Here is a 12,483-nt window from a genome sequence, read left to right on the forward strand (position 1 = left end):
CCAGAACCAGTGGAACCTTTCTATGATAATAAAGGTGCGGTTGCTTTTACTAATTAACCAAGAGATCATGGCAAATCAATACATATCGATGGAAAGTTCCATTATATCAGACATAGAGTAGAAGAAGCTCACCACATTGTGAAGAGGGTATCATTAAAAGAGAATCCTATAGATCCTTTGACGAAGGCTTTGAGTAGGGTTAAGTACAATCAGCATGCTAGAAGCATTGGATTTAGAGATGATATTAGTTTCAGTAGTTAGATGATTAGTTTGAAACTTATAAAAAATTAAATGTAATTGACTTTTGGTGAATAAATAATAATATATTATTTATGAGTTCGTTTACTGCCTTTGTCAGTTATTTATTCTTGGAAAGTAAGTAGTGAATTAAGACTGTCATGAATTGGATTGCAGATTGTCTAAGGGATAAAGAAATGGAAATTATATTACTACAACATTCATGAGTACCTAGAAATGAATATTTAAGTATGGGATAACCCATGCTAAGAGAATTACTTCATGGGTTATATCACGAGTAATTCTGAGATGATAATATCTTATATTCTTGAAACAGAAGTATATGAGTTCTAATTTACATGTCGTTTGTGCATTGGTGTTGTGTAAATGTGTCAGTAACATGATATTATAAAATGAAATATCATGTATTGATTTGGTGCGGAAAGGGTACAAGCATATTATTCAATGTTTATTCATTCCTTTTTCTCTAACGGGAAAAGCGATATGTTTGGGCGATTCGGAGATTTCCTGTTGACTTATAGTGTTGGGCCCAGCCATGACTCAATTGATGTGTTCAATTTGAAGTCTTATGTTGTCATCTCAAATCAAAAACCAGGAAACAAAACATGGTCAATGAGATTGATTCTAATACATGTCTCATGCATGTTTGATATCTAGTAGAACGGAGGAATATTTGATCACTTATCTATGGACCCATGTCTGTTTAGATCAAAGTTCGGCAGTTGCTTCAAAAAGCACACTATTGTTTAATTTCAAAGTTGTAATTTAGTTATAGACTTATCCAAGTGGGAGACTGTTGGATTAGATGTCTAATCCATTAAGTAAATTATTATAAACTTAAATTATTAGCAAAGTCCTTTCGGTTTGCCCTCAAACCTTGTAAGAGACTGGAATGCTATTTAGAGAGAGAATCTGATTTAATAATTTATTATATGATTAATAAATCAATTAGAAATTGAAATAAATAATTTATTAATATGTTTTGAGAAAAATATATTAATTAGAAATTTTGTTTTTTAATTATAAGTTAATCAAAAATTAACTGAAATTAATTTTGGGATTAACTGGAATAACTAAAAGTAGAAGGACTAAAAGTGTCAATGTCTAAAATTTGAATGTTGACTGATCCTAGAACTTGCCTATGAGAGGCGACAGTTCTAAGGGGTTAAGGGAGCCTTTCTTGGGCTCTAAGGAATGCTAGGGTTGCTTTGGGGAAAGAAGTTCTTGAATCAGATAAGGAAACATATATGCATTGGATTAAATATTATTATTTTAAATTCAAATCCAGGGTTTCAGGGATTTTCTAGTAACTATATAAAGGGTCCTAAGCCTAAGCCAAAACTGACCCCTCATCCTCAAATAGAGAAATCAATTTTCTCTTCTCTTTTCTCTCTTTCTCTCCCACTATAACTCTCTCTCTCTCTCTCTCCCTCTCTCATTTTTGATCCTAGGGTTTCCTAGGGTTTTAGGTGTCACATTCAGGGCTACCACACAAGTAGAGCTTGTTTTTTCCATAAATACTTCAAAGAGATTGACATAGCTTAATTTGCTTTCATAAAAGGTGTGGTTTCTCACTTATGATTTTCGATTATCATAGGGTTTACTTATGTTTTCGTAAAGTATGTTTCTATAATAGTAAAGGTAATACAATGTTTTAGGTTTCATGTACCCATAAGTTTTTTTTGTGAAATTTCGCATGTAGAATGATTTTGTAACCTAAAAATCCCAATACAATGTACACAACCACAAAAACAACATCAAGCCTAAAATCCGCATAACAGAAAACATATTTTGCATAGCATCCGTTGTGCAACAAGTGCAAATGACACCATGTAGGCGAATGTTACCACTGCAACAAGTGCAACAATAAAGAGCACACTTCCAATTTTTGCAAAATTATAGCCTGTACCGATCTAACTCAGGGTATGGGTACATGTTCAGGTTCTGGTGGAGGAAAGAGTTGATATGAGGATGGTGAAATGGTACATTTTAAGCGAGATTGTCCTATGTTGAAGAATTACGAAGGAAATGCTCACAGTTGAGCATTCGTGATTGGAAACAAAGGCGTCATCCAGGACCCTTTGGTGGTGACTAGTAAGTTCCTCATCAATAACTAATATACTACGATACTATTTGACTCTAGTACCAATATGAGTTTAATAAATCCTATGTTTAGGCAACTTTTAAATCATGAGTGTAGAAAACTAAATGATGCATGTAATAGAGAAAAGGTAAACAGTAAGATAGGAAATGATTAGAAAATTTTAGAAAATTACCAAATAACTTAAACAATCACACTTTCCACATCAACGTTATACATATGACCATTGGAAGCCTCGATGTCATTACCAAAATAGATTAGTTATCCCCTCACCGAGCCAAAATCATGGGCTAGAGGAAAGTTGTATGATTGTCTCCACCTAACGGAAAAGCCTTAATTATTTCTGTCGATAAATATGGGCAGAACCTTAAGGTCATCTCTTGTACAAATGCCCATAAACATCTTCATAGAAGATACTACGCTTTCTTGTCTAACATTGTAGATAAGAAGAGAAAAATGAAAGTGCTTTGTTGAATCATGAAGTGACCCTCTGTAGCTAAAAAGTACCGTAGACCTGAATTGATGTTGTGTTAGCCATTTTGATTAAGAAGACTTGGGAGTTATCACTAAAGAACAGATACTAGAGTGGAGAAGATTGACTAAAGGTTAAATTACTTTGTCTTTCGCAATCATATATGGCAGAAAAGTATTGTTCAATTTTTCTGCCATTGAGTAGTCTTTTGTGTAACGTCAGTCAAAAAAATGGCTATCTTTCTTTACAATATATTATTGTGTTTGAAGTAACTTGTTTATCTATTTATAAGTGATCATGTTGATCGATCTAAGAACCGATTCTCCAAGACTTTCCATGTATTACACTGTATTGAATACAAATCTTTATTATCTTCATATGTTGCATATGCTGTTCATCACTTACTAACTTGTGTATGAAAGCATACCTTGTTACGATTCAACTAAGTATTTTTGCTTGCTTATATTTACTGATTAATCTTGCTATTACATTTATCCTTATTATTCCACATATATCATTATTTTTGAGCTTATCAAAGATCCATTGAGATGAACGTATATTTACATATATCTATCATAAAGTTTTTTTCTCAACACATATTTATTGGATTAAGATGTTTAAGATACTAACTAAATTGATATAATGTTGATGAATAAGAGTGAAGTCCTTTTTCGGTTGCCCTCATAACCGAGAAATAACTTGGAATGTTAAAAAGAGAGATTAATGATTTATTAATATATTATATGATTAATATATTAATTAGAAATATTAATAATTAATTAAAAATTATTCATAATTACTTTGGACTTAATTCTAGGTTAATTAGAATTAATAAAAGGTACAAGGGCTGTGTTGCAATTGTTCAATAGTTGAACAAAAGATAGGATCTATAAATTCTCTAGATGGTACGGTTTTAAAGGCTCATGGTAGAGCATTTGGAAGCCTCTAATTGATAAAAGGAAAGCAGATAAATACTAATTTGATATAATATTATTTCAGTTTCAAATCTAGTGTTCGTAGGATGATCATACAGTTATGTAAAGGGATGTATCCATGGTATTTTCAGACACCCCTAACCATAATGAGAAAACAAAATTTTCTCTCATCTCTCCCTTCTCCCATTCAATCCTTGAGCTTTCTGATTTTTGGGTGTGACACATTAGAGGTGAACATACTTTTCGAGGTACTTTTTCAAGGAGATTATCAAGTTTTTGATTAACATAATTTGACTTAAACTATAAAGTTTGTAGTCCTATTCATAAACTTGATTTCATATGATTTATACTTTTTTTAATAAGTATGTTGTTATTAATTGAGAAAATAAATAGATCCAATTTAGGTTGTAGGTAACCTAAAGAGTTAGGTGAAATTCTACATGTACAAATTCATTGTAACCTAAAAACCCAATAGTGATATCAGAGTCATGCTTTTTCTATTAGTAATTCATAGAAGATAAAACCAAGAAAGAAATATTGATAATATGTATTGCCACGGCGTGGGCAGTCCTCTGCCATGGCAATGGAACTATTTGGAATTTGAATTTCGAGATTTTCTTGCCTTATTCAAAAGATAGTATAACCATTAGTTAATCAATATTATTTCAAATGTGTAAAAATCTGAATATATTAACTAGATAATTAGAAATCCTAATTTGAATATAAGGAAGTATAATTATATATTATAAGATAACATAATTATCCTTTAATAAGATTTATATTAATTAATTAAAAGATAATTCATAAATCTTATTTAGTTAAAATATTAATTTTTAAAAGTTAATTGAGTTAATATGATTTGAACCTTATTTTTTAAAGTTTTAAAATACACCTTACACATATGTATAATAGTATATTATTATATGTGTCATTAAAAATCAGTCGAATCTCTAGTATACATCACTCACGAAGCTATACTGTAAGAAAAGTATATAGAAGTGGCTTATAAAATGACCAAATTGAATGTGTGTTCATTTCACCCACTGCCTCTTTGTGTGGTGGAGGGTTGTTAGCTGAATCAATTTGGTAGGACATAATCAAATTTAAGGTATAAGGTATAAAGTAACAGAACCTTCTATAAAATATCACTCTATTTTCTTTAGGAAAAATGTGAAATTATACGTTAGTCCATGGAAACACACATCATTTCTTTGAGAGATATTATCAGAGCATGTGTGGTTAACCGACACACTAATGTAAGACTATAAAGAAGAAATGATGGCATATACTCGATTTTATGGTTGTTGATGGAGTGTGTATGGTTAACTGGCACATCAATGCGAGATTCATAATGAGCTTGAGCATGTCAAGCGGGTTTGCATGGTTATTCACATCTTATTTGTGATCCTCGACCTCTCTGTCCCAAATTGAAGATCGTAATTAGAGATTAAACATTTCATTGAATAGTTCAATTAATCTGAAACGATCTAGGAGCTTCATATTAGACTGGAAATGGTACAATGATTTACCAACCTAAAATAAATTCACAATTATATTACAACATCCCTCTTCATAATTTCGAATTATCTTTATGGATACTAGCCTTGAATATTAATTTGGGATAAAATACTAAGGACTGAATCAACTAAATAAAATATTATATCTTGTTTTAGATGTCTAGAAATGTTTATCTTCCACCTCCTCCTCCAACCACTCATGTAACGCCTGTGTTTCTGGGCTTGTCATTTTTAGCAATGTAATAGTCTAGGTTAACCTTTGTAACCCGTTTTGAAATAATAGAAGTGTATTATTTGTGTATTATGTGTTTTGTGCTTAATTGCTTAATTTCTTAATAATGGGATTGGATTAATTAAGAATAAAATGAGCATCAAAATTGAAGTGTAAAATAAACTCGTTATCTTTGGATAATGTTGTAGTAGTTGAAACGAGGTTTCCGAATATATATAGAACGCCCAAGTCTGACTTCGTATGAGGAAGTTATGATTTTCTAAAGTTTCGACTTAGCGGTATGTAGCCCGAAATACTCGATTTGAGATTGAGCGGTTTTTAGCCGAAAAAATCTAAACGAGAATTGAAGATCTCGTTGTTGGTATCAAAGCGATGAAAAGTTAGGCAAGAACGGACGTCAAACGAAGAAGTTATGAATTTATAACGAAGTTTTTCTGTCCCGGCCTACTAAAAATAAATAATAAAAATAAAATCAAAAGTAGCCGACGGAGTCTAAACTAAAGTTGTAGAGTGTAGTCTCACCTACGTGTGGATATAAAGAACGTCGAAAACGGAGTTCGTATGAAGAAGATATGAATTTCCGAAGTTTATTAATTATTTAATATTTAAATTTAATTTCAAATCTTGGTATTATCTGAAAAGGAGTCATCGGACTCATCCGAAGTACGCCCAGCGTACTGCTGTACGCCCAACATATAGCGAAGCGTGACGTCCCTTACACTCGAGTTCTTCGGGTACGTAAGCAATGACGAATTCGGACGCATACGCCCCGCGTACTACTGTACGCCCAGCGTACTATGAGGCTCCAGCCTCCTATAAATAGGATGCGAGGCTGCCGAGTTCTTTTGCTCTTTTTCTGTCTTCTCTCTCCCGTTTTGCATCGTTTAGCGTGCCATTTATACCCCGAAGCCCCGGTAATATTCCCGAGTCCCGAAGCAAGATCCGAAGCCCCGAGGATCCCAAAGAGCGTTATTCCCGAGCCGAAGGTCTGCCCACGAGAAGTTCGAGTTTTGTGTAGATCTTCCAGATCTACTGAGGATTACTACTTCTGCAAGTCGTAGTGCTGTCCGATCATCTTCTGATCAAGTGAGTGTGTAGTTACTTTCTTCTAACGCATAATTATGAAGTATTTTATACGAAATACGTGTTATGTGTATAATTTTTTTGTTATGTGTGTGGATGTATATTCACTCTCTTCTGTCTCATAGATCTGATTTATTTTCTATGAAATACGTGTTATGTGGGTGTGCCTCATCTGTTACGTGGAATATGTATTGAATGAAAATGTTATACAGGTTTTAAACTATGTATAAAAACATATATTTTTATCTACTAATATGTTGGGTAGAACATGGGTAGATAGTTGGTGTGTAAGAAACAGATGAGAGGCCTCGAAGTTGTTGTTGTTGATCTAGTTATTCAGCGGAGTTTGGATAACGACCATGGACTCTTTCTAGACAGTTGTCACACCCCAAAACCGAGAACGGCGGAAACGTTCTGGGGCGGAGGACGTCATGTATAATATCAACAACAATGTAAAGTAGTAAACAAGCAACAACATCATCAATTGCATTAATAAAATAATTATTATACAATTGTATTCTGTCAAATTTTGATAAACACTAAAGCATAAATCAAAATGAAAGATAAGTCTTGAACAAGCTCCATCTTCCTTTCTCCTTGCATCGGTACCTGTCTATGATGACCTAAGGATACAAGTAATTTTGAAAGCGAGTATCAGCTTTAAAGTTGGTGAATTCATAAGTATATAAGTGTCATTGCCTTGTTTGTGAAAATCTGTTATGAAAGCCATGTAAACCTTTAAATGAAAATGTTGTGTTAAGTATGAAATCCCTAGAAAAACCCTTATTTTCTATAAGTATGAAATGTAGTCTTCTACCAAGACCCGAATGTTCTGTACGTATGAAGTGTAGTCTTCTACCAAGACCCGAATGTTTTGTAAGTATGAAGTGTAGTCTTCTACCAAGACCCAATGTAGTCTTAAATAGGAAAAATATAATCATGTAAGTGTTAGCCAGAGGTACTGGTGCTAACAAGACGAATGTAAATGTTGAGGTAAGTATGGAATCCCTAGAAAAACCCTTATTTTCTATAAGTATGAAATGTAGTCTTCTACCAAGACCCGAATGTTCTGTACGTATGAAGCGTAGTCTTCTACCAAGACCCAAATGTTTTGTAAGTATGACGTGTAGTCTTCTACCAAGACCCGAATGTTCTGTTTGTAAAATGATAGTTTTTCCTTTGTTTTCACTAGTACTAAAAGTGCTTAGTCTAACTCATCGTTTATGTGAATTGTATCACAAAATAAAGTAAACAGGAAAAATGTAATACTGTATGTGTTGTCACTGGGTACTAGGACCAACACAACATCGCATTAAGCGAAATGTATAACCTAATGAACATCCGAATACTGTCCAATTGTCCTCTGTAGCAGCAGTAGGTGGGTGGAAGGGTTAGTCCCAAATCGATCTTCCTAATATAAGTAGTAACCTTAGACCTCCGAAGATGGTCATCGACCACTGGTGCTAATCAGTGGGGTTCGGAATGGTGAGTCCCGCCTAGATATCCGATTGAACCGGGATAGGAAAGATAATTTACACAGAAAGTACTAATAAATTATCCTCTTAGTTCTAAGTACAAGTATCCAGGTAAGTATATGTAAACATATTCATGTATCAGGTAAACATCTGTAAATACTCATGTATCAGGTAATGTACTAGTATAGACTCATGAATGAACTGACTCTTGTGTGATTCCTTGTAATAGAAGTAATGTTTGATATCTTTAAATTATCCCTATGATAATCTACTGTAATATAACTGGATGATCATGTAGGTTTATACACTCTAACTACTCAAGGGTGTGGGAAACTAAATGAAAGATGTAAACTATAACATCAATACATATATAAGAATATAGGTGTATATGCATAGTCTAGTTCAAGAATGTAAAAATGGTTTTGTAAGACCTCTTATGGGTTTTGAACAATAATTAACAATGACTTGATGTCATTTTAATAAACATTTCAAAGGTAAAACATTTGGTAACAATGTGTTTTTAAGATGTAAAACCATTTCATGCATCACATTTTGTAGCATGTGAAATCCGTTAAATGACAATCATAGTTATAAAATACATATCAATGATTAAATAACATGTTTGTTTCTACTTGTATCCCCCCCATTAAAGCATTTAAATTCATTTGAAATATTGATTAGGGGTATGAACTCACTTGATTGAAGTGGTTGATTTGAAGAAGTCGAGAGATGAATCGAGCAGAACTTCGACAGGAAGAGTTGAAAACGCGGGAAAATCTCGGGATTCTCGGGAATATCGAGAACACAAAACCTTCCTTCGGGACTTGAAGGTGAAAACCGGGGCTTTGGGAGGTTCTCGGGGGCTTAAACGCAGAGTTTCGGCGCGAGAAAGAAAGGAACTGAGCAATGGAACTCGGATCCCTTGAAATCTACTTGTAGGGGCATTTTTGGGGTGTGCCACGTCGTGGCAACCTTTTTCCACGTCGTGGGCTTGGTCGTCACTGCATGCGCCATCCCAAGTTGCATCTGGGGGCCTCCCGGAGGTGTCAGGCGATTTGCCACGTCGTGGCACTGCTTGCCACGTCGTGGCCTCTGACAGCCTCGAATATCGAGTCTCGAACTTGTAAAATCCGTAACTTTCGCATACGAGCTCCGTTTTCGACGTTCTTTATATGCACGCGTAGCTAAAAATATGATCTACAACTCTCATTTAGACTTCATTGGCAAATTTTGATTTATTTTTAATTATTTATTTTTAACGGGCCGGGACACGAAAAGTCCGTTAAAAATCCATAACTTCTTCATCCGGTGTCCGTGTTCGTCAGACTTTTCGCCATTGCGCTACTAATGTTGAGACCTTCGATTCTCATTTAGGTTGTTTTGGTCAAAAGTATCTCGAGCTCTATAACTTTCATTTAGATACCTAAGGCTATAAACTATTGTATTGAAACTTCGCGTTTTTTGTTTAATCGGTGTTGCCGGTTTTGCCGACAATCTTCGGTTGGTCATAACTTCTTCGTTATAACTCGGATTTTAGGGTTCTTTATATGTACGAAAACCTTGATACGATTCCTACTACTTTATTTAACCCAAATAAGATTTTAGGAAAGTTATATTTTGACCTAAATTTTATTGGTTTTACATTACATTGTCTCGAAATATCGGGTTGTCACATCATCCCCCCGTTAGAAGGAATTTCGTCCCGAAATTAGAATTTAAGCAAGGAAGTTTGCACGAATGACCGAGTCATGAGGAGGAAACTTCCTAATCGATTGGTTCTAGTGCACCTAAGTGATCACGGGTTCTCGGTTGGCATTCCAACGAACCTTCACTAACTGGCGATGGCGTTTCTTCGTCCGCTTGACCTCTCGGTCAAGGGTCACTATGGTTCTAATACGAAGGCGAGGATCTCGACGAGTGGACTTGCAAGAGTCCTAATGGAAAGGTATGGTTTTTACGATCGAGATGCGAAGAGTAGAAAGTACGTTACTGAGTTCGCGGAGTAGGTCTAGTTTGTGTAAGGCACAGGACCGATTCTGATAAGAATCTTGGAGGTCCTGTCTAACTTGGATTTAGCTTTCCACGCTTAACGAAGCGTATTAAGCCATTCCCAGAGTGAGTTATCCTAAAGAACTTGGTCACTCACTTGGAATCTCAAAGGTTCCTTTTCTTACGTAACTTCCCAGTCAAAGGCCACCCCTTGCTGGGTCAAAGTCGTACGAGTTTCTGTAGCTTGCGAGGAGTTCTGAATGAACTAAGGCGGTAGGTCGGTAAGACCTAGAATCTGGCGAAAAACTATCGGCGTCTCTGGTGTCGATAAATGCTCAACGGTTTTGACAAATTGAAAGAGTACTCAAAATTTCTCACATTACTAACAGTGTGTCCTAGAAATTTGACTCTTCAATTTCAAAACTCGTGCCTAGAGAACTTTGCTAAAAGTTCCTCTGTAGGAATGTTACCATGGGCTTTCTTCTTACTACGAGGGTAGATAAATAAGTCATTACATTGAGAAATGATGACTGATCCCAGTAAGAAAGGCGTAACTCTATTTATTTAGCTCATGAAAACTATGGGCGTATTGGTCCTATCCGAAAGGTATCACTACGAACTCGAAGTGTCCGCATCGAGTTCAGGAGATAGTCTTCCGAACATCCTCTCCTAACACTCGAACTGGTGATATTCAGATTCCAGATCCATTCCTGGAAGTAGTTTCTTTCCTTGCGTTTGCTCAACCAATTTGTCTATGCGAGGCAGAGATAACGATTTCTATGAAAATCTTGACGGAGTCCTCGATATCCGAGGCACATATGTTGCAATCCGTCGATCTCCGCGAGGATACGACCGGGGTTCTCTAGGGTGAGAAGCCTAGTCTTCTAATTCTCTTTCTGTGTAGTTCGTCAAGTGGTTTGTATTGTTCTGGTATCTCTGAGGGTGTTTAAACTATAGGGCGAGTTGTTTTCGGGAGTCGTACTGGGTTCTAAGTTTGTTCACATGACGATGTGATTACTCGTATACTTAGGCAGTTCTCCGTCCTGAGGTCCATTTTAGAATTTATACAGGGCTTCACGATCACAATCTCGTGTATACGAGTCGTATATAATTAAGATTGAAAAGGTAGTCGAATAACTGATTCTTCCTTACCCTCACATCCCATCCGGGAAAAGAAGTTAAAGTGGAATCATCAATTCTAAACCTGTAGAACCTTGATTATTTATCACTCTTATGCATACATTTCTCAGTGATAGATCAATCGTATAAATCCTTGGATTGAACTTGACGTACTGCACGAGTGGTACTTCGGGGATTTCTTTGGAAAGAAAATAACTAAGTGGTACTCCTGGCATGAGTACTACTGTGTTCTGATATGACGGCTTCGCTGGAAAAACGATCTAGAAGAAAGAGATGTACGTATGAAGCTGTTTTGGCATCGATCAAATTGAATCAGATTGTATGATAATGTCGGAATCATACAGAAACTTTAAAGACATTAGAATTTAACATAGACGATTACAGAAAAAACACAACTGTGCAACCATGAACAAAGTTACAGTACTTTAGATTTACCACAAGACTATTGCTGCGAATAAGATATACTACAAAAGACAAGTATACGTAGCACGAGAATTCCTATACAAACAGGATCTCGCAAAAGGTAAGACTCTAGTTGCACTAGTTCTAGATAGTTTATAAGTCTGTTACAACGAAACGCCTAAATTACATTAACGTGGTTCCGGAGCAAGCTCTCCTGTAGCTGTGATCCTGAGAATTTAGATTGTTCATGTAAAGAGTACGACGATGTTCTCGAAAGTTTGACCTACATCCCTATGATGCAGTCCTAGTACAGAATGAAAGTATCTTCACGAAGATTTGACCTACATCCCTATGATGCAGTCTTAGTAATGAGTAGAGGTAAGTTTGTAGAATGGTCTCAAGACGTTTGTCGTTCGAGCTAAGGTATCGTGGGTTGGTGAATAACAAGATCCAACCACTGAAAGAGACTCGGAAATGTCCCCAGAGCTAAATTACTATAGTCCAAATCACTTGACTAAAGCATGTTTCAGATAGACTCGAATGAAGGTAAAATAAAAGTACTTGAATGAAGAATGACATAGAAGTTAGCCGGCTGTCAATATTTTTGATATTCACGATGTAAAGATTTTGGAAAATGACCTTGTAAAGGTCTTACATCATATCCATAGGAGATAGTTCCTGACAGCATAAAGACCTAACTAAAGTACTTACGGTACAAGATAATTTCATAGAAAATGCCACATCGGGCATAGGCAGACTAATACAATTCCTCTTTATAAGGAAATAAAGTAAGGCGTCTACTACTAGCGACGGTCATTCCTCTGGTGAACTCTTAGTTCAACCAATTGATGTTCCATGTCACGTTGGTGTCTTTCGCAC

The sequence above is a fragment of the Lactuca sativa genome, chromosome 5 (genome assembly GCF_002870075.4).
Source record: "Lactuca sativa cultivar Salinas chromosome 5, Lsat_Salinas_v11, whole genome shotgun sequence".
Classification (NCBI taxonomy): Eukaryota; Viridiplantae; Streptophyta; class Magnoliopsida; order Asterales; family Asteraceae; genus Lactuca; species Lactuca sativa.